This window comes from Tursiops truncatus, chromosome 5 (genome assembly GCF_011762595.2).
Source record: "Tursiops truncatus isolate mTurTru1 chromosome 5, mTurTru1.mat.Y, whole genome shotgun sequence".
NCBI classification, from domain to species: domain Eukaryota; kingdom Metazoa; phylum Chordata; class Mammalia; order Artiodactyla; family Delphinidae; genus Tursiops; species Tursiops truncatus.
In genome coordinates, this window is record NC_047038.1 from 81465292 (window position 1) to 81489762 (window position 24471).

At 36.5% G+C, this 24471-nt stretch overlaps 1 long non-coding RNA gene across 3 annotated transcripts in view; it reads left to right on the plus strand.

Annotated features, from left to right (window-relative positions):
* Positions 1–24471, plus strand: part of LOC141278701 (uncharacterized) — a 220931-nt gene that overhangs the window by 70321 nt on the left and 126139 nt on the right. For all 3 annotated transcript variants that reach the window (XR_012331750.1, XR_012331749.1, XR_012331751.1), the window contains exon 3: positions 15958–15994. This is a non-coding gene — a long non-coding RNA (uncharacterized lncRNA). The remainder of the gene's footprint in view (positions 1–15957; positions 15995–24471) is intronic.

The following is a 24471-nucleotide window of genomic DNA, read 5'->3' on the forward strand; positions in this document are numbered from 1 at the left end:
CTTATTTTACTTCATCTTAGTCATGCAAATATAACGTCAGGTTTATCTTGCTTGCTTTGCAATTCTGCTTCCCTATATAAAAGGTTAAGCTTTAACATACCTAGGAAAAACCCTACCCAATGAGCCCTGCGTATAGGTATCTTTGCTTGACTTTTGTAGCTTTGAGCAAATCGTTTCAAATACATTGCTACATGTCATTGAAAATTATTCTAAGTAATGTGTCCAAAACCTTTCAGAGTTTGTACTCTCATCTACCGTGGGTCCTTCTATATTATTTAGAAAGGTAATGTAATAAACTTATTTCTTCTGACATTGAATCACTTTCAGTCCTTCTTTATTATGGTTCCATCTCCATTTTTAGCAGAAAATTCCTCTGAAGGGGCTGGCCTTTGAACGATATCAATCGAAAAATTCTAAAAGTGACTCAGACTTCCCTATCTCTTCTACATTTTTAGAGTAATTTCATTATTTCCAGTTGGATCTAAATACTTTTATCTCCTCAACTCACCATTATACCCAAAAGTGTTATAATTATACCCACTAATATCATTTAATTTGTAATTGTTATTTTAAAGATGTACTTAAAATAGAGTTTCATATCAATAGCAAACATATAAAAAGATTTACTTAAGTTTGTCATCATAACAACTTATTACTCTAGAATAATCATAGTACAGCATGCAAGATTATTAGCAAGGCAGAGGTCTTAAATTTCATCTAAATTATAAAGGAATAAATACTTGGATCACACTGATTATTATGTTTCTATTAACTTGAAATTTCATAAAAAGGTTGGTGGCGTTTTAGTACCCTGAAATAAGTAAATATGTTTCTATACCACTATGTATGCTAATTTGAAAAGTTTTCTTTAAATATAGGAAAAATGCTCAAAATAATCAAGTTGGAAAATTATGCCTTTAAAATTGCAAGGTTTTAATGGTTTTTAATGTCATTTTAATGGCAATAATTATCCTTATTAACTTCAACACAATGTCAAATACAATTATCTCCCAGTTATAAATTTGATGTCCTCTGTCTGAGTTTCCCTGTCCAAAGTTCTATAATTATAATCAAGCTGCTCTATTGTAATTGAGAAACCCTCTAGTAGCATTTTAAAGAAGAATTATGAAAGCTGCTCCACAGGAAGTATCATTCTATAATTTGCATCAACAAAGCTGCTGCTAGTAATATTCCAATCACATTCACCAATAGGTTTCCGTTACAACTTTTTACTTACTTGTCTTAAATGCCATCTACCCTTGTTATGATGTATCTCTCACTAGATGATGAGAATATATAGATCAACACTTTTGTTCCCAATTTTTCAGTTCACTGAGCTTTGTCTGGAAACATTTTCCATCCCTTTTTCCAGAATGCACACTATAAAGTGGTTAAAATTATTCCATTTTTGCCCCTTTCATTTTCTTAAATTTTCATATAGCATAAAATTCTCAAAATTTGGATAACATTTGAATTGTATGACAAAATTCTACGTAAAATGCAGAATTTATCTTAGCTATTATATTTCTTAAGTTCTTTAACTTATAAGTAGAATAAAATTCCATGATATACCAATTTCACCTATTTTAAGATACTGCAAAAATTTTTTAATATTTCTATCGCTGCAGTACATGTGAAGAAATGAAGTTCCCCATACAAATGTGAATTGCCTCAGTAAATTTGTAAATTATTTGATCGTATCTATTAAAAATGCATATACTTTTTGACCAAACAATTGCTACCTGGTTAATCTAAGCTACATAAATAAATAAAAGTAAGCATGAATATATATACACCTAAACAAACGTGTATGGTTTATTTTGCAGCACTATTACAAATCTGATCGTAAATCAATAGAAAATATATTAATTATAAATTATGTAATAAGCAGCTCTTAAAGTTAGATATATTACCTGTAAAAGTTTTTAATGATACTATATATAGTTTGATCCCATTTTTGTTAAAACCAAATAAAAGAAACGTAATACATGTGTTATATGTATGTTTTGCTTTTGTATATACACAGAAAAAGAAAATTATATACCACGTTAACACTGGTTACTTTACGGTTAGGAAATTGAAGGGGAGAAAAGAAAGTCTATATTTTTATATGCTTTGGTTTAATTTTAGTTTTTACATTTCTTAATAGTAGAAAGCTAGAAACTTTAGAGCTGCTACTTCATTCTATCTAATGTTTGTCATGACAAAGCCCATTTTATGGAGCTTAATGTGGAGAAATACTTTTAATATATAAAATTTTCTAGATGGATGTTTTCTGGGAATCTATCTATATAGTCATCTATAAGTGGGTATACTTAAAAACATGATGAACATAAAAACAGTCAGTTAGTGACAGATACTAATGGACTATTTTGTAGATTAACAGCTAGCATCAAGTCTTTCTAGGTCCATGCTGTTTATTTCAATCCTGGGCTTTAAAGGATGCACGAGCCACATTCAGGTCTCTAAGCACATTTAATTCAAGTGGACAGAAACACATGATTATATATCCAAGCTGACTATTGAAATTGCAAGCTTTATCTTTCAGCTGCTCTACTGCTTCAAGCTGTGGAGATATAAAACGCCAGCCTTGGGACAAGTAGTTGGAGTGTCACCAAACACTGATGAACAAAGAACTTACTGAGTGCCTTTTTGTTCCCCTGATGACAAAGAAAATTTTTCATTTTTATAACATTGTATCCCCAATTCTTAATCAATATCAGGCACAGGTGGTGTAAGGGATAACCACAGTAAATCACAAAAAGGGTATGAGCCTCCAAAGGACTATTATTAAATATAGGCAGGTCATAAAACAATGCTTTAGAATGATGGGACTGTCAGGTGCCACATTTTCAATCTATACTTCTGAAGCTGGTTCCTCTATATCTGCAAAAGGAATTTTAGATTACATAATGGAGCTTACTTTATTATAATTAGAAGAAATGTCATTCAATCTTTGATTAAAATACAATTTGATTATTTCAATGATTTGCTTTTCCTGTATATTTTTACATTTTTTCAAATGTATTTAAGATGCAAAGTAGGATGGGCAGCTTCAAGTTAATAACAGAGGTTTCTTAAAATATAGGAAAATACTAGGGTTATTCTCTTCTCATTTTCTTTGAAAATGAAGCAAATCACAGAACTGCAAAGTCTTCATAATTATATTCTCACATTGAAAAACATGGTCATCAATCACAAATATACCTGAAAGTATGTTTATGCACTTACAAGAATCTTAATGTCAATTTTTCATGGAGAAGTATTTCCAGATATTTTTACATAAGTATTAGTTCTCCTCTTTATTCCTAATCCTCTCTAATCATGACCTCTCCCTGGCCAGCAATCAGCAATTAGACCTGATTCAATTGCTGGACTGAACTCCTAGAAGGCAGTGATGTTTACACATCTATAATATCCCAAGACTCACACATAGCTCTAGTGATCTGCTGAACTTTACTCCATTTCCTCTATAGACTTCTCCTTGGAACTTTCCTTTAAAGGAATCTTGAACCATTCAAAAACGTGAATTTTAACCCATAAAATGGTATACTTTCTTTCGTGTCTTGTGGCAGTTTCAGTGCCTGCTATTTTATGTCAAAGCTGTTTGCCTATCTGATTTTGATTATTTCTTTCCTTCTGCTAACTTTGGGGTTTTTTTGTTCTTCTTTCTCTAATTGCTTTAGGTGCAAGGTTAGGTTGTTTATTCGAGATGTTTCCTGTTTCTTAAAGTAGGATTGTATTGCTATAAACTGCACTCTTAGAACTGCTTTTGCTGTATCCCATAGGTTTTGGGTTGTCCTGTCTCCATTGTCATTTGTTTCTAGGTATTTTTTTATTTCCTCTTTGATTTCTTCAGTGATCACTTCATTATTAAGTACTGTATTGTTTAGCCTCCATGTGTTTGTATTTTTTACAGATCTTTTCCTGTAATTGGTATCTAGTCTCATAGCATTGTGGTTGGAAAAGATACTTGATACAATTTCAATTTTCTTAAATTTACCAAGGCTTGATTTGTGACCCAAGATATGATCTATCCTGGAGAATGTTCCATGAGCACTTGAGAAAAACGTGTATTCTGTTGTTTTTGGATGGAATGTCCTATAAATATCAATTAAGTCCATCTTGTTTAATGTATCATTTAAAGCTTGTGTTTCCTTATTTATTTTCATTTTGGATGATCTGTCCATTGGTGAAAGTGGGGTGTTAAAGTCCCCTACTATGAATATGTTATTGTCGATTTCCCCTTTTATGGCTGTTAGCATTTGCCTTATGTATTGAGGTGCTCCTATGTTGGGTGCATAAATATTTACAATTGTTATATCTTCTACCCAAAGCAATCTACAGATTCAATGCAATCCCTATCAAACTACCACTGGCATTTTTCACAGAACTAGAACAAAAAATTTCACAATTTGTATGGAAACACAAAAGACCCCGAATAGCCAAAGCAATCTTGAGAAGGAAAAATGGAGCTGGAGGAATCAGGGTCCCTGACTTCAGACTATACTACAAAGCTACAGTAGTCAAGACAGTGTGGTACTGGCACAAAAACAAAAAGATAGATCAATGAAACAGGATAGAAAGCCCAGAGATAACCCCCTGCACATATGGTCACCTTATCTTTGATAAAGGAGGCAGGAATGTACAGTGGAGAAAGGACAGCCTTTTCAATAAGTGGTGCTGGGAAAACTGGACAGGTACATGTAAAAGTATGAGATTAGATCACTCCTTAACACCATACACAAAAATAATCTCAAAATGGATTAAAGATCTAAATGTAAGGCCAGAAACTATCAAACTCTTAGAGGAAAACATAGGCAGAACACTCTATGACATCAATCACAGCAAGATCCTTTTTGACCCACCTCCTAGAGAAATGGAAATAAAAACAAAAATAAACAAATGGGACCTAATGAAACTTCAAAGCTTTTGCACAGCAAAGGAAACCATAAACAAGACCAAAAGACAACCCTCAGAATGGGAGAAAATATTTGCAAATGAAGCAACTGACAAAGGACTAATCTCCAAAATTTATAAGCAGCTCATACAGCTCAATAACAAAAAAACAAACAACCCAATCCAAAAATGGGCAGAAGACCTAAATAGACATTTCTCCAAAGAAGATATACAGGTTGCCAACAAACACATGAAAGAATGCTCAACATCATTAATCATTAGAGAAATGCAAATCAAAACTACAATGAGATATCATCTCACACCAGTCAGAATGGCCATCATCAAAAAATCTAGAAACAATAAATGCTGGAGAGGGTGTGGAGAAAAGGGAACACTCTTGCACTGCTGGTGGGAATATGAATTGGTTCAGCCACTATGGAGAACAGTATGGAGGTTCCTTAAAAAACTACAAATAGAACTACCATATGGCCCAGCAATCCCACTACTGGGCATATACCCTGAGAAATCCATAATTCAAAAAGAGTCATGTACCAAAATGTTCAATTCAGCTCTATTTACGATAGCCCGGAGATGGGAACAACCTAAATGTCCATCATCGGATGAATGGATAAAGAAGATGTGGCACATACATACAATGGAATATTACTCAGCCATAAAAAGAAACGAAATTGAGCTACTTGTAATGAGGTGGATAGACCTAGAGTCTGTCATACAGAGTGAAGTAAGTCAGAAAGAGAAAGACAAATACCATATGCTAACACATATATATGGAATTTAAGAAAAAAAATGTCAGGAAGAACCTAGGGGTAAGACAGGAATAAAGACACAGACCTACTAGAGAATGGACTTGAAGATATGGGGAGGGGGAAGGGTAAGCTGTGACAAAGCGAGAGAGAGGCATGGACGTATATACACTACCAAACGTAAGGTAGATAGCTAGTGGGAAGCAGCTGCATAGCACAGGGAGATCAGCTCTGTGATTTGTGACCGCCTGGAGGGGTGGGATAGGGAGGGTGGGAGGGAGGGAGACGCAAGAGGGAAGCCATATGGGAACATATTTATATGTATAACTGATTCACTTTGTTATAAAGCAGAAACTAACACACCATTGTATAGCAATTATACTCCAATAAAGATGTAAATAAATAAATAAAGCCATCACTTGGGGAAAAAAATGCTGTTTGCATAAAAGTATATATAGGTTGCTAAAAATACAGAACTCATAAATGCTTTGTAGATTGCTTATTTTAACTGAGTGCTTAAGTGGCCACACATAAATATTCAGTAACCATATATACAGAAATTGTTCAACTAGCTCTGATGGCCAGAATATGAAAAGCATACTATAATGCAAGCACACACAAAGACTCACAACTTCTTAGGTAAATATTTCAGAGATCACTAATATTATAATAAACCTGAATTGAGTGAGACATGTAAAATGGAGTATGAATGTTCTTGATTAGAATATTTCACCCTCACCAAAATGTAAGAAAGCCTACTTAAGTGTCACATTATGATACCAGTCTTATCTAGTACTAATATCACAGAATGGTAAATATTTTAGTGTCTTCTGGTATCATCTATATTAATTTAACTGAAACATTGTTTTGATATATTTACCACTGTGGTTATATGACCCTATGTGCTTGACCTTAAAACAATAACCACAAAAAGTGATGCATAATGGAGACTGGCATTACTAAAATGTATCAATAATATTGAATTGTGTCACAAAGAAAGTACCTTTTGTCCTTAAAGTGATTTTATATATGATGTATATGATTGATATCATACTTGAGATATCTTACAATTAAGAAAAAACAGAGAGGAGAGGATCAAGATTGTGGCGTAGGAGGATGTCAAATACATCAAAAATACATCTACATGTGGAAATATTCTCACAGAAAACCAACTGTAAACTGGTAGATAATCTCTTATACAACCAATGCTGCAAGAAAAATCCCCATGTAACTGGGTAGGTTGGGGAAAAAAGGCATCAGGATGGGAACAGCATCCCTAGGAGGAATCTGTGAAGGAATGAAGGTAAACACGGGTAGGCTGCTGACCTGGGAAGCCCCCTTGCCTACTGGGGGGTCCACCAGGACATATTGAGGGGGGCTGTAGGAGCTTGGTCTCTGCTCACAAGGAGTGTGCGCATGCTGGCTAGCTGGCAATCAGGGCTGAGAGAGACCTGCGCTGCAGACTGCCACCTCTCTGCACTTCCCAGATCACAATGCACACTGGGCAGGTCTGCTAGTACACAAAACTTCTAGGCACCAAATTTTGGGTTGACTGGCAGGGGAGAGAACTCGGTCTAGCTGCAAAGAAGATAGCCCAGAGGGCCTAGGGTATGACCTGGGCTCAACCTTGTAGCCCATTGTCAGACTGTGCCCAGACTGTGTGGGCACATGCACTTAATGGGTGGTGCTGACCTGGGAGCCAATTATCAGTGCTCACACTGTGGGGGTAGGTCTGGCAGTGACAGATCTCATCACCATGAACACTGAGTGTGCCACAGATTACGTGTCTCAGGGAGACAGCCCCTGGGGAGGAGTGTGCAGCAGTTCATTTCCCAGCAGGAGTCCTCCAGTTCCACCCACCACAGCTTGGAGTTGGATCTGGGGCAGACAGGTCCAGGGAGAGTCCTCCTACAGAGGTGGCACAACCACATTGATACCTGCAGCCCCAGTGCCCAGGCATCCAGCACCAGTCTAGCACTAGGTCTGGAACAAACACAGTGGAGAAAGGGATGCATCCTTGACTGCTTCTGGACAGAACCACGGACACCTGCACAGATGGCTCATAGTTTCACTGTGATCACATGGGCCTCACTCACTTCAGCACTGAGAAAGGCCTGTATCACTATGAACTTCACTCTTAGAACTGCTTTTGCTCTATCCTATTGATACTGTAAGTTTGTGTTTTCATTGTTTGTCTCAACATATTTTCTGATTTCCTCTTTGATTTCATCATTGACCCACTGGTTTTTTAGTAGCATGTTTTTTAGTCTCCATGTGTTCTTCCCCCCAACCCCATTTTTCGTTCTGTGGTTGATTTCTAGTTTCACACTATTGTGGTTAGAAAATGGATTAATTGATATCTACAGGAAATGTATGCTAAAAAACAGAATACGCATTCTTTTCAAGCATGCATGGAACATTCTCGAGGATAGACCACATAATAGGTCACAAAACAAGTCTCAACAAATTTAAGAGGATAGAAATTTCAAGCATATTTTCTAACCACAATAGTGAAACAATGAAAACACAAACTTATAGTATCAATGGGATACAGCAAAAGCAGTTCTAAGAGTGAAGTTCATAGTGATGCAGGCCTTTCTCAGAAGCAAGAAAAATATCCTAAGATACCACCTAAAAGAACTGGAAATAAAACACATAAATACCAAAGTCAGCAGAAGGACGGAAATAATAAAGATCAGAGTGGAAATAAATAAAATAGAGATGAAAAACAAATAGAAAAGATTGAAAAAAACAAGATCTGGTTTTTTGAAAGATAAAAAAAATTGACAAACCTCTAGCCAGGCTCATCAAGAAGAAAAGGGAGAGGACCCAAATAAACAAAATAAGAAATGGAAGAGAAGACATAACAACTGATACCACAAAAACACACAGAAAACTTAATAGTGTGAACCATTATATGCCAACAAATTGGACAACCTAGAAGAAATGAACAAGTTTCTAGAAACAAAGCCTGCCAAAACTGAGTCAAGAAGAAATAGAATTTCAACAGACCAATCACTAGAAGTAAAATATTATCTATAATAATAATAATAATAAAAACCTCCCTGCAAATAAAAGTCCAGGACCAGACAATGTCACTGGGGAATTCTACTAAACATATGAAGAACTTATTCCTATCCTTCTAAAACTATCTGAAAGTCTGAAGAAGAAGGAACACCCAAATTCATTCTATGAAGACACCATCACCCTGACACCAAAACAAAAGACACTACAAGAAAGAAAGGAAGGAAGGAAGGAAGGAAGAGAAAAAGAAAATTACAAGCCAATATCCTTGATGAATATATGTGCAAAAATATGCAACAAAATATTAGCAAACTGAATCCAACAACCCATGAAAAAGCTCATATACCATGATCAAGTTGGATTCATTCCAGGGTTGCAAGGAAGTTTCAACATACACAAATCAATGTAATATACCACATTAAAAGGAAAGACAAAACACCTATGATCACCTCAACAGATGCAGAAAAAGCATTCGATAAAATTCAACATCCATTCATGATTAAAAAAATTCTCACCAAAGTGGGTATAGAGGAAACATACCTCAGCATAATAAAGGCCATTTACTACCCACAGTCAACATAATACTCAACAATGAAAAGCTGAACACCTTCCTGCTAAATTAAGGAACAGGGCAATGATGTCCACTCCCACCACTTCTATTCAAATTAGTATTGGAAGCCTTAGCCACAGTAATCAGACAAGAAAAAAAAAATATCCAAATTGGAAGGGAAGAAATACAATTGTCACTATTTGCAGATGACATGATACTCTATACAGAGAACCCTAAACACTCAACACAAAAACTATTAGAATAAATGAATTCAGCAAGGGAGAAGAATACAAGATTAATATACAGAAATGTTTCATTTCTTTACACTGACAATATCACAAAGTGAAAGTAAAACAATCCTGCTTAAAATTCCATAAAAAATACCTAGGAATAAACTTAATCAGGGAAGTAAACAACCTATATACTGAAACTATGAAACACTGAGAAAGGAAACTGAAGATGATTCAAAGAAATGGAAAGGTATCCCATGCTCTTGGATTGGAAGAATATCATTAAAATGGCCTTACTACCCAAAATAATCTACAGATTCAGTGTGATCCCTATCAAATTACCTTTTTATTTTATTTTATTTTTTACAGAATTAGAACAACAATCCTAAAATTTATATGGAACCAGAAAAGATCCAGAATTGACAAAGCAATCCCAAGGAAAAAGAGCAAAGTGGAGGTATAACACTCTCAGACTTCAGACAATACTACAAAGGTACAATAATCAAAACAGCATGATATTGGCACAAAACAGACATCTAAATCAATGGAACAGAATAGAAAGCCCAGAAATAAACCCACACATGTACAGTCAATTAATCTATGAAAAAGAAGGCAAGAATATACAATGGAGAAAAGACAGTCTCTTTAGCTGGTATTGGGAAGGCTGGACAGTCACATGTAAATCAACAAAAACAGAACACTCCCTCACAACACACACAAAAACTCAAAATGGTTTAAAGACCTAAATATAAGACATGACACCATAAAACTCCTGGAAGAGAACATAGGCAAAACATTCTCTGACATAAATTGTATCAGTATCTTCTTAGATCAGTCTCCCAAGCCAAAAGAAATAAAAGAAAAAATAAACAAATGCGACCTAATCAAACTTAAAAGCATTTGCACAGCAAAGGAAACCATCAACAGAAAACAAATATAACCTATAGACTGGGAGAAAATATTTGCAAATGATGCAACTGACAATGGATTAATTTCCAAAATATACAAATAGCTCATACAATTCAATAACAAAAAAACAATCTAATCAAAAAATGGTCTGAAGACCTACATCAACATTTCTCTAAAGAAGACATCGAGATGGCCAACAGGCACTTGAAAAGATTCTCAACATCGCTAATTATAGAGAAATGCAAATCGAAATCACAATGAGGTATCACCTCACACTGGTCAGAATGGCTATCATCAAGATATCTACAAATAACAAATGCTGGAGAGAATGTGGAGAAAAGCGAACCCTCATACACTATTCATGGAAATATAAATTGGAACAGCCACTATGAAGAACAGTATGGATGTTCCTTAAAAAACTAAAAACAGAGTTACCACATGATCCAGCAATCCTACTCCTGGGCATATATCCCCAAAAGATGAAAAATCTAATTTGAAAAGATTTATGCACCCCAATGTTCATAGCAGCACTATTTACAATATCCAAGATGTGGAAAAAACCCAAGTGATGGTCAACGGATGATTGGTTTAATAAGATGTGGTATACAGATACAATGGAATATTACCTAGCCATTAAAAGGAATGAAGTATTCCCATTTGCAGCAACATGGATGGACCTAGAGATTATCATACTAAGTGAAATAAGTCAGAAAGACAAGCATTATATGTTATCACTTATATGTGGAACCTAAAATATAATACAAGTGGATCTATATACAAAACAAACACATTCAGCCATAGAAAACTTATGGTTATCAAAGGGGAAAGGGAGGAGGTAAGGGATAAATTAGGAGAACAGATTGGCAGATACAAACTACTATACATTACATAGGTAAGCAATGAACATTTACTGTATAGCAAAGGGAACTATACTCAATATCTTGTAATAACCTATAATGAAAATAATCTGATTTTTGCTGAACCATTTTGCTGTACACCTGAAATTAACACTATTGTAAATCAACTATACTTACAATAAAAAATTATATAAAAAATAAAAAAGCAATTTATAATCCATCTCTAATTCTTACAATCTTGATATATATTTTATAAATCTGTACACCTATCCTATTCTCATCTCTTCCTTTATTTTCTTTCTTCTTTCCTTCATTGACTTATACTTCAATCTAGATCTCAGATAGATATATAGTTGGAAAGAATAAAGTATTTTGAAAGTTGTGATCACACTATTGATAGAGTTAACATTTTTAAAATTTGACAAAAGACTGTATTGTGTTTGCTCAGGCCACCGTAACAAAATATCACAGACTGAATGGCTCATACAGTAAGCATATATTTTCTCACAGTTCTAGAGCCAGGAAGTCCAAGATGAAGAGGACGACTAGTTTGATTTCTCCTGAGACTTCCTGGTTTGCAGACTGCAGAAGTCTTACTTCATCCTCACATGATCTTTCCTCTGTGCTCACACATCCCTGGTGTCTCTCCCTGTTTTTATAAGGACATTAGCAGTATTAGATTAGGACTCACCCATATGACCTCATTTACCTCTTTAAATTACCGTAATTACTCCTTTGAAGGGCTTACTTCAAAGAGGTAATTCAAGTACAGTCACATTCTAAAGTACACTGGGTGTTAGGACTTCAACATTAAATTTGAGGGTATACAAATCAGTTCATAACACACTGTAAGCATTTTCTCATGTCATTAAGTATTTTTAAATTGTAGAATATTCTAATATATTGATACACAATTATTTTACCCATTTCCTATTGTTAAACATTGATTATTTTTGATTTTTTACAATTGTAAAGAGTGCTATAATTTCCTTAGAAAATAAGTAATTGTGTGCATCTTAGGTTACTTTCTTGGTCTCAAAATCCTAGAGGTGAATTTATTCCATCAAAAATTACAGGTGTTATTGCTAAGAATTCAGAACTTTCCCCAACTTAATTACCTACCAGCAATTTGTGAGTTTTGTGTTTGCATGCCCTGACCAAAGTGACTTATTAAAAGATTATTGCTATTTAAATATGTATTTTATTTAGAAATGTTTTTATATACTAGTGTGATTGATTATATTTACCATTCTTTTGCAATATTTTCATTAGCATTTAGTATTCTTTTGTAATTTTTATTAGCATTATTTATGTGATAGGTGCATATTTATAGCAATGTTTTCCTTTTCCTTAGTTTTTAAAAGAATTCTCTTTAGAAAAGATATTAAATATTGTCATAAAAGTATATTTTACAATATTATCTCTAGTGTTATATTTTCACTTTTCTTCAATCTATAGAAAAAATTATTTGCTCTATAAGATGAATTAGGCTTCAATATTTTATGGTTAATTACACATCCCATATTAATTAAAACTTTATTGACTGCATTAAACACATCTATTTTACCCTGATGAAAAAGTTTATCCACTATTTTTATTTTTAGGTAATGATTTCAATTACTGTTTTAGTGAAAACTTCCACAGGCCTCCACCACATCTTCCGAACTAGTACCTGTGCCCAACATTCTACCTTTTCTGATTATGGATGGATTATTCATGCTTCTACCTTGTCCATTAGCCATCCTTTTGTGCAGTAGATATCATTCCTTGACTACTCCTGGCAATGCCCCAGCAATTCTACCATGTATCTATAATTCTTCACTCTTTACAGATTCATCCCCATTAGCATTCAAACATGTATTTACATCAGTCATCTGAAAACAACAAAAACACACATATTTCTGAACTCCACTCCTTCCTTCTGCTGCCACCATATTTACTTTCCTTTAAAGAAAAATCACTGAAAGAGTTGTGTGTTCTCCCTAGGCTGAATCATTCATCTTAGTTTATCTGAGTTAGTCACAGTTTGGTTTTTCCTGAAGAAAATTGTCCTGTATTAAATAATAAATCATATGCTAATCCTGATTTTGTCTTCATTGTTTTTCTCCCATTCTTTCTTGAATTCTTACCATCTTGACTTTTTCCCACCACTGCACAGAAAGTTCCTTTACCTATTTCATGACCTCCATCTTGCTAATATCCTTTATTTTTGAACTGTAAGTAGCTTTTGTTATGTTTGATCTCATTTCTCTTTAAAGATCATAGCTCCCTTGTATTGGTAGACACCACACTCTCTCAGTTTCCCTCCTACCTTACTGACTTTTCCTTCTCCAACTCCTTTTCTGGTTTCTCCAAAACTCTTTAACCTCCAAACATTTGGGTTGTCTAGTTCTTAGGCCTTTGATCTCTTCATTATATTTACTTCCCCAGATTTATTAATCCCTTTATGATCAATACATTGATTTCTTTGTGCTCATTATTGTATTAGTTAATGTGCCCAGAAAAATACTCAGTACTGAATAGAAGTAGGGAAATGGACATATTCATCTTGTGGCTTTTCGTTATTTAGTTTTTTCCTGGAATTACATCCTCTGTTAAACACCTTAGATTTTGTCTCAGTCTTGGGTTTTAGGGAATGAATCCAAGTTAAGAGAGATGTCTTTATATTTAAGTCCTAGAGCTTCTTTTAACTACACCAAAGATCCCTGTTTGCTAGCTATTCTCAATGCCATTCTTACCTCGATGTCAATTATGGTCATCAACTTCTTGCTTCTTGGAATTAATTACTTCCACTTTCTGACATTTCTGAATGACATTTCTGGCATTCTGACATCTTCACTAAAATCAGGGAATGGCAGCCTCTCCCATCTTCATTTCCACCCTACAGACCACAATCCCAGTAGTACATTTCAGAGATGCTGGTAACCTACTCACCAATGCATATCTCAGTGATGGTAAATAAAGTATTCTTTGAGCCCTCTCAGTTAGACATAATTGAAGACTTGCTGGTTGGGTAGAACATGTTAAATCTGCTCCAAATTTGCTATCTTAACACTTTATAATATTTACATTTTATTAATAAATTTTTGCAGCTTAGCTTGAATTAGCACAGGCTGCACATAAATGCAAGTTTTAATTAACAACTTGACTAAAAAGTGAAATCTACTCTCTGGTGAATGAGCTAGTGCATGAAATCCAGATTCATTACCAAATGTGCTCTATCAGTAGATTCAGTCCAACAGACAATCATAGTTTTTTCCTCCTTGGTCCAGTACCATCAGTATCCATTTCAACATATAATTCCCAGGTTTCTATCACAATAAATCATAAAATTCTTGCAAATATTTTGGTATATAAATCTTACCAGAGTTCAGATTTAATTCTTATCCATCTGAGACAGGGTGAGTTTTGACTCAAAAAGTCAGAAAGGTGGTAGAGATTAGTCATAAAAAGATTGACATTAACTTGCAAGGTAATTACCTCAAATGAGTTCCTTACAAGTTCTTTAATCAGTGACCAAACAACCTCATTTTTTTTTTTTTTTCTTTTTGCCTTACGCAGGCCTCTCCCGAGCACAGGCTCCGGACACGCAGGCCCAGCAGCCATGGCTCACGGGCTTAGCCACTCCGCGTCATGCGGGATCCTCCCAGACCGGGGCACGAACCCACGTCCCCTAAATCGGCAGGCGGACTTTCAACCGCTGCGCCACTAGGGAAGCCCCAGCCTCATTCTTAACAGAGAACTTGTTTCTTCTGCTTCCAAGGAAGACTCAGAGGTGCTTAGAATTCAGATTAACCAGTCAGCCAAATATATCAAAAAGTCCAGTTTTCCTTGGGATTTCAATCAAGCATTTCACATAATGACCTGACTAGATTGTGAATTCAATATATGCTATAATATAGCAACTCCCAAAGTCAGATTCTAGGTCAGATCTTCAGCTAATTCTTCCTTAAGATTATGAAAGAAACTTCCCCTTAATTTTGAAACATCTTAGATTCTGTTGATCAGGGAAATATTCTAGAGATGGATTTACAAGAAGAGAGAAGGACTTCAGACCACAAGAAATATGTAAAGCCATATTATCTTGGTCTTTTAGTGACAAAGAGAGAAAATTATATTTTGTTTAGGCACATTTGAGTCTCTACCTCATTTAGCTGAATCAGTATCTTGATACTATATCCATGATTCCTCTAGATTTGCATCTTTTTTTCCCCTAAAGAGTAAAATTGGCTCTATTTTATATTGGATTATTTTATTATGCATTAAATTAAGCACAGCACGTGTTGCAGGCAAATTGATTATTTGAAAATAGATTTCTATTCTAAAAGAAAGCATATTAAAATGGTTCAAATATAAACTTAGGCCCCTTTTACAAATTTCTGCTAATGTGGCTTTAACGAATAGTTGAAACAGTATCTCAAGTTTGTTGTCTGTAAAACCAAAACATAACACAACGCAATCAGCAATAAAAGAAAAAAAAAAAAAGCCCACACATTTCACAGATCTGATTTAGCTAGAAGCACCAGTTTTCTAAGCACAAGGGATCTTGAAGTACCATAAAGTACAAGCAATTTATATTCTAGTTTTCTGTTAGTTTAGTTTATAAATTTTTTTAATTTGGGGGAAAATATACAAGATGATAAGAGCCCTGAGTGTGTGATCTACTGCAAGAGTAAACTCCACATTTTTAGTAAATAAATTTGAGGATTATCTTCTGTTTACAGAAAGAGGCACCACTGAGCCTGGCAATGGAGCACAGAGGTAAACATGCCACTACCTTGCTGTTGGGCTGCACCCCACAGACCTACAAGCCTTGTAGTTGCCCAGCCTTCAGATCAAAGAAAGAGCCCAGGAACAGTGACAGAGACATCAACAATTCTTTGGATAGGGGATCTTACACATCTGCAGCCAAAGGACCTGGAGCAATACCTCACTGTTAACAGCAGACTGCAGGCAGGATATGGCAGCGATCTTGGCTACTCAGGGGAGAAGGAGGCTACCATTTATAGTTGGAATTGACATCAGGTTGGCTCATTTGTTACCAGGGAAACGAGCAGCTGGGGTGCGTCCCTCCCTGCCCCTCAGGTCAACGACCATCACAAGGGCAGATTTTTCCCTTTAAACTAACAAGTGGAGCTATTCTGGCCTAAGAATTAGAACTAGCTGGGGCAGGGGGCAAGAACATTCATGTGAGTAGGGTGTAAGTGAAGCAGGGACTGGTTAAGCAGGAGACATGCAAAGAGCAAGAGAACAGCCATCTTGAGTGTCTAACCAAACATTCCACCCCTACATACCCTGCACGACTCTTATGATCTTGATCTGTCCCTCTTCCGTGATATCCCTGACATACGTAGAGGTGCACTGCAACCAAATACCACAAATGCAATGCAGACACCAGCAGCTAAAGAGTATAAAGAGTAAAGATATAAAGAGGTGCTTATTGGGTCAATTTCTCATGAAAGTCCAGAGGAGAACGACAGCACCATTTTACTATAGACCCAGCAATCAGACTCATTTTGCAGTGAGACCACCATGGTTGCTCAGTCCACAAACTGACTCCCTCCACTCAGACTAGGGACAAAATGTAAGATGTGTAACAGGCACAATACAGGGCAGATCATTACCATTAAGCAAAATATAAGCAGTAACAGCATTCTGAGCTAATACCACACCTGCCTGTGGTTTTGGGCCTGACCTGTGGTACCATACTGCCTGTACACCCTCAGTTCCCACAGCCCTTGCGAGCAACTCACAAGGCTCCCCAGCTTACTTCAAAGAAACTAGCACTGACAGAAAGAGGTCAAGTCACCTGCCAGTTAGGTCCCTACCTTGGGACCATTTTGCACTCAGGCGTCTTCAGTGTCTTTTTTTGAACTTGGATCCTGTCTCCTCGTTCTGTTTTGTCAGGTTGTCTTTATGACCTGGGCCTTTTCCTGTTCTCACCTCTCAGTCACCTTCCCACTAGAGCTGGGATAAACCCAGAGTCTAGTGCATAGCTTCAGGCTAAAAGGCCATGGTCCATCCCACCTGGGGTGCTAAAATTTTTTTATCAACCCTCTCGAGTTGGTCTTCAACAAGGGCCCTTCTGCTCAGTGTTGTTCTGGCCAACAGAACCTGACTGAGTTTGTTCAGAAGCAAAGGAAAACTGTTCTTTAATCAGAGAATGGAGAAGTGCGAGGTCAGACTCTAGAGCACACGCTCTCCCGATAGGCTGTGGGCGGGGCTGCTTTATAAGGCTCTCCTCGGAGGGGAAGGAGTGCAGTTCTCGCTGGGCCGGCGCAGCTGTACTCACTTCGGAGCGCAGTGCCAGGTGCAGCGTCTCTGCTCACAGCCCGCTGCCGCCTCCATCTTGAATCGAGGTGTCGGGCGCAGCAGTTCTGCGCACGGCCCGCTGAGCTGAAGTGCTCGCGCTGCCGTTTCCCATTTGGGACTCGGGTCTGAAGGGCTGTTGCGAGGCCTGTGAACTCGGCACCCTGTGAGCAAGTGAAGCTGGACTACACACAAAGAAAAAAAAAGGTCAGACTTTATTACCCAGATTCTATTTTTACTTCCTGGTAATTATTTTTATTTATTTATTTTTAAAGAAGATGCTGGGGGTAGGAGTTTATTAATAATTTATTTTTGCTGTGGGGTCTTAGTTTCTGTGGGAGGGCTTTCTCTAGTTGTGGCAAGCAGGGGCCACTCTTTTTTTTGTTTGTTTGTTTTTGTTTTTGTGGTACGCGGGCCTCTCACCGTTGTGGTCTCTCTCGTTGTGGAGTACAGGCTCCGGACGCGCAGGCCCAGCGGCCATGGCTCACGGGCCCAGCCGCTCCGCGGCATGTGGGATCTTCCCGGACCGGGGCACAAACCCGTGTACCCTGCATTGGCAGGTGGACTCTCAACCACTGCGCCACCAGGGAAGCCCGGGGGCCACTCTTCATCGCGGTGCGCGGGCCTCTCACTGTCGCGGCCTCTCTTGTTGCGGAGCACAGGCTCCAGACGCGCAGGCTCAGTAGTTGTGGCTCATGGGCCCAGTTGCTCTGCGGCATGTGGGATACTCCCAGACCAGGGTTCAAACCCGTATCCCCTGAATTGGCAGGCAGATTCTCAACCACTGCGCCACCAGGGAAGCCCAGTTTTCCTGGTAATTGTTAATGGGCTCTGCCAGTGACAAAATGAGAGGTACTTTAGGTGTTGGTAAATTTAGTAATTTTGGACTAAGCTTTTGATAAAGACTACAAAAATTAGTGGACAAAATATACGAAAATATCCTCTTAAAAGTATCAAAGAACTACCAAGATAGTGAGGAATTGCAGGACTAGAATCTGGAAGAGGAGAGAAAGGTGATTCTGGTACCTGGGGTCAATTTTGCCCTGTTGGCAGACTGAGTATTATTTCCACCAGAAGATTCTAAATCTTCCTCCAAGTTTTCTCCAAAGAGTCTAGCAGTCATGTTTGAGAGCAGCTGTGCACTAGAGAAACTGGCATAAGAACTTTCAGAACTATGGGACTCTGCCTTGAACTAGAGATACAGAATGCTTTATGTTAGAGTTCAGAGATCAGATAATTTGTGAAGTTTTCACCAAAACCATTTCACTATATGTCTTTTGGGTCCTGTGTTTCCGTTTTGTTTCCAGGCAGGTCTTAAACAAGCAGTTGGAATAGACATATGTGTCAAACTATATCTGATAAATGGAGTAACAGCTATTGTGTGAAAAAGAGCCCTGGCTTTAGCCCTCTTTACCAGGATAGTAAAGCTAAAGCAATGTTTCAAATTACAGATTCATGCCACATGGGTAAATTACAGAGCTTGGTGCCAATCAGAGACTAAATTGCAACTTTAGTGATTCCATTCATATTCCCTTTATTTGTTGGTTTATCCTGAGCAATGACAGAGGGTTCTGGAAGAGTGACATTGGATTACAGACTTAATCAGGTAGTGATTCTAATTGGAGTTCTGTCAAAATATGATTAATGAAGAGATTTAAAATGCTCCAAGACAACAACCGGTTAAAAAAAAAAAAAAAAAGAACTGTTATCTGGTCATCTTTTCCCACCTCCAGCCCCTACAAGCAATAAGCAGATAAAGGTAGTGACAGCTTGTGTTCATCTGTCATGCACAGAAGTAACATTTCACTCTCATATCTGTCTACATCAGTTTCTCTGCTGTCCTAATTTAATTCACAGGGAAGTTGGTCATCTCACAAGATCAAAGATCTCAAGCTGGTCATTATGTTAATGACATTCTGCTGATAGGAGGTGGTGAGCTTGAAGAAATAGAGACCATAAATACCTTAGGAGCATACAAAATTCTGGGGGTTGCAGATAAAGCCTATGAAATTTCAATGGCCTGTATTTCAGTGAAGTTTTTGGTCTGAGATATGTTAGAGTATCCCCTTAGTAGAAGATGGATAAATTCATCTTGTATCCACTACCACTAAGAGAATAGCACAACACCTGCTAGGCCTCAATGGACTTTGGAAATAGCATCTGCTACATTTGTGTGTGCTGTTCTGAATATTTATAAATAACCTGTGTCAAAGAAAACTCAAAGACAAATTTGAGCTCTGAGTTAAATTTTTACTTGAGTCCTTGGAGGAGAGACCAATTATTGTAACAGTGGTTCCCTGAATAAAAATACCAGGCAGGCTTCCCTGGTGGCACAGTGGTTAAGAATCCGCCTGCCAATGCAGGGGACACGGGTTCAAGCCCTGGTCTGGGAAGATCCCACATGCCGTGGAACAACTAAGCCCATGCACCACAACTACTGAGTCTGCTCTCTAGAGCCTGAGAGCCACAACTACTGAGCCCATGTGCCACAACTACTGAAGTCTGTGTGCCTAGAGCCTGTGCTCTGCAACAAGAGAAGCCACCGTGATGAGAAGCCCACGCACGGCAACAAAGAGTAGCCCCCGCTCGCTGCAACTAGAGAAAGCCCGAGTACAGCAACGAAGACCCAACGCAGCCAAAAATAAATAAATAAATTTATTTAAAAAAAAAAAAAAACCCAGGCAGAATTTAAAGGCAAAACTTCAAGTTCAATTTGTTACCTGGAAATTATAAATTCTGATTGTATGATATTTGAGTTAGATTTGATATAGCTAGAAACAAGATATTCTTACTTTCCTTGGCTTTATTCAGAATGCAAAGGTTTTTAGGCATTTTTAAAAAATTTTTCATGACTTAGTATATAAGGCTTGAGGAATATGATTCTTTTTGGACATTACTATGACATATATTTTATATATGATATATTTTTGTATATGATATGTTTGTTAGTCATGATGTTAGGCAAAAGAGGTGAGGAGGACGTGATGACAGTTTTTCACTTTTTTCTTCATTTCTTTTTTGGTTTATTTCTCTTCCTTAAGACAGATTTAATCAGATATAGTTATTCAATGATTTTGTGATTCCTTTTATTACATTTTTCCCTTTTTGGTTGATTTTATTTACATTGGTGCAAAAGAAGTGTTGATTATATATCTTAATTAATTATAATATGATTAATTTTTAAAACCTCTTTGCTGTGTAGTGAACAAAACTAGAGATGTAAAATACTAGGACTAAAAACAGGAGTTTCCTGGAGACTTTTGTAAGTGCTGAGTGTCATTTATGAATTAATTATATAGTTCTTTAAATATTGTCACTGGGCCTAATAGTTTCTCTCTACTGAGTCCAGGAAACAAGGACATTTTATTCACTGCCATCAGATTTTGTCTAGAATATTGAAAATTGACAAGTACCCCATTTTCTCTGTATTTTTAAAATTTTGATAATTTGATTTAAGTTTACTTCTTGAATATTTATAATTATTTAAAATCTGGGAATATTAACAATATTTGGATCTCCTGTAACCTGTTTCTATTGTTAATTTTTCTTTTTGGCTTTCACTTAACAAGTATTTTTGATTTCATGTTATTTGTTATTGAGTACCAGGTACTATATATGAAAAATTGTAGAGCTAATTCAGCCAGGGGAAATCACCTTAATCAAATCAGGGATTAACCGTCTGTCTTCAATTTGGACCTAACCTTGTAAAATGTGATAGACTAAAAAGAAAAGAAAAGGCAACAAACTCTTTGTAGCTCTTCTCATCAAGATATGGAATCTATTTATTTAGTCTTTGAATCTAGGCTTGGCAATATGATTTGCTTTTGGCTAACAGAATGTTAATAAATAGGGTATAAAGAGAACTTGAAATGTACTTGCATATTGTCCATGACCTTTTTTTGCTGAAGGGAACCCCACCTTCACAGTGTGAGAAAGGTTGAGTAGTTCACTAGAGAAGACATCTGCAAAATAACCCAAACCGCTTGGCTCACAGCCTACCAAACATCAGTCATATGAATGAGGACTTCTTAGATGATGCAGCCTCAGTCTAACTGTCCACTCACTGCAGTAAGCCAAGGCAAAACCAGCCCAAGTTGCCAACCTACATAATGATTGTTGTTTTAAGCTGCCAATATTTGGGGTGATTTGTTTTATATCTAGGATTAACTCAAACTTTCAATTTCTGCTCCACATTTACTCTTTTCATGTGTATCCCTTCATGGGATGTTTATTTCAGAGTTTCTCCTTCTTGGCAGGCACTAAACTCAAATTTTTGTTGCCCCAGATGCATGAAACTGTCAAAAACTCTGTTCCAGCTGCTTTGGTTCTCAGAATCTCAGCTGCTACTTCTTTCTGTCAAGCTTCTCAGCACATTAATCATGGCTTTTGAATAGACCAATACCTCAAGAGAAAAAGTAGCATCAAATATTGGGCTCTCTCTGGCATTTCCTTCTCTCCAGAATTTTACCTCAGCAAGTTCTATCTTTTCTGGCAGCAGTCCAGTACCTTAAAATAGATTTTTTTAAATGTTCAATCTTTCTCAGAGAATTTTGGTTTGCAATAAGCCAATATTGAAGAAAACATAATTATATATAATTAAATTCTACAAGTTTTGTTTCCTTGTAGATTATGAACTCCTTGAGAAAAAGGGCACATGATATATTTATTTTGAGTTTCAACATATAACTTAATGTCTGAAACATAAAATTCCTCAATTTTTTCTATTGGAATTCAATTAAGTTTCTTATGAGAAATGGAAGAAAGAGAATGGAATGTGCTGATTAAGGAATGAAAATTAAGATATGTATGTATGGGCCAAGGAGAAGATTTAGTTACAGATAAGTTTTGATATTTATTATCCAGAAGAAACATTCTTTCTTTTTAAGCAGTCTTTGAGCATTCTATTTGGTATGGTTCTATTATAGACATAAGGCATTAAAAGATAGTTTAAACAATGGTTCTTTCAGGAGCTCAAAATTTATAGAGAACCAAAGAACCATTTAAACTTCACAGAACTGTATAATTTCTAAGTCCAAAATATATCTCAAATACGCTCTTTTACACCATTGTAGGGCTTCAGAGCAGGCCTACCCAAGATGTGCTACTTTGGCATGTGAATTATTTTGCACTAAAGGCAGTGGAGAGGCTATAGGCTCAAGAAAAACTACTGCACCTCCCTTAACTACCCATAAGAGTTTAAATTGGGAATTTTTCCCAGAAAGAGTATTATTACCAGATATAAATTTTATCTAAATGGCCCCATCTGTACGGCAGGGCAAACAACTAATTTCCAAATATGTGCCCCTCTTCTAATTGTCTCGTGAATGACCTTCCTGTCTTTGGAAGCCCTAGGCCCCTATCTCACTCCTTAGCTCAGGATGGAATATCTACTTCCTTTTACCTTACTGTATTTAAACTTCTTATGTATGCAAGGTTCCTGTATATGCAAAATTAAATTTTATTTTCTCCAGTTATTAATTTAATTCTTAGACCAGCCAGAAGAACCTAGAAGCATAGAGGAAGTTTTCTTTCTCTCCAACACCACCTCCACTATTTCCATCTTATTTCAAACCACAATTGCATCAGCCTGGTTTACAGAAACAAATTCTCAAATGGTCTCCTTCTTTTCAACAAATACCATTCCCTCCAATCTATTCAAGTGGAGAGGTCAGAGTGATATTTTAAAAATTGTAAGTTAGATTGTAAATTATAGACTTTGTCTCCCCTTAAAGCTTTTCCTTGTCTTTTTACTTTTGTTAGAATCTAAATTTCCTAGCCTGCAATACCTGAATAAACTTGCTTCTGCTTTCATTTCCAACCTCTCATCTCATGAATCTCCTCATCTAGCTTAAACATTTACTACTTTCCAGTCTCTTTTGTCTTCTCCTATTAGTTCTAAGTTATATCAAGCTCTCTCATGCCTCTCTCAGGACTTTTGTGCTTTCTGTTCCCTTGGTGCAGAGTGTTCTTACCTTTGTTTCCTCAAGTGAGCTACTTATCATGCTACAGGACTCTGATAAGGCTATACTTTAGAGAAGCTTTTCTTGACTATGCTAATATAGCTCCCCTTCACCTCCCCACTCCCCTCCCCCCAGCATATATGACCACAAGACTGCATATCAGATCAGTCCTTGAGCTTGGACATCTGGTCAAAAAGCTTTCATCATACCCAGGACTTTTCCTAATTTATTTAATAGCAACTTGCTTGGTGAGTCAACTTATTATATTCAAAGAATATACTTGGGTAACTTACATATTTATTAGTTGATTTATCATTTCCACTAAAGCACAAAACAAGCAAGTATACAAGGCTTGTCTCTCTTGTATTCTGTTTAATCCCCGGTGTCAACCATATTGTAGTCAAATAATATGTGCTAAATAAATCTTTATCAAATCAATAAATGAAAACATGAATGTATAATAGGCAGTCTGCCAAGTATTGGGAATCCAATGATCAGCACAAATGATTCTAACCATTAAGTAGCTTTCAGTGTAGTGGAGAAGAAATACTAGAAGCAGATAACAATATAATAAAAATCCAGTGAGATAAATGCCATGCAAAAGGAAAGAAATGCTCACTTAAAACTGACCATAGTAGAAAAAACATTCTATTCATATTAAAAATAATGTCCCACTATTTATCTTTCATCAGAGCACATTTCCTAAGCTTGGGATCACAAAACCTCTAAGAGACACTTAAACACCTAGTATAATGACTATCTAGTAGCAACATATTTGCTTTCTCTTTCAGAGAAGCTGAATTAGTGTGGAAGTAAAACTACTAGTGGTGAGGAATAATGTGCAACGATTTCTGGTAGCTTTGACATCAAGTTTTCTGTGTCTTATTGCAATGTTTTCATGATCTTACTATATAAAAATTTTATGTATTATAAGTATACCTAAGTATGTAAGACTATAGACTCTGGATT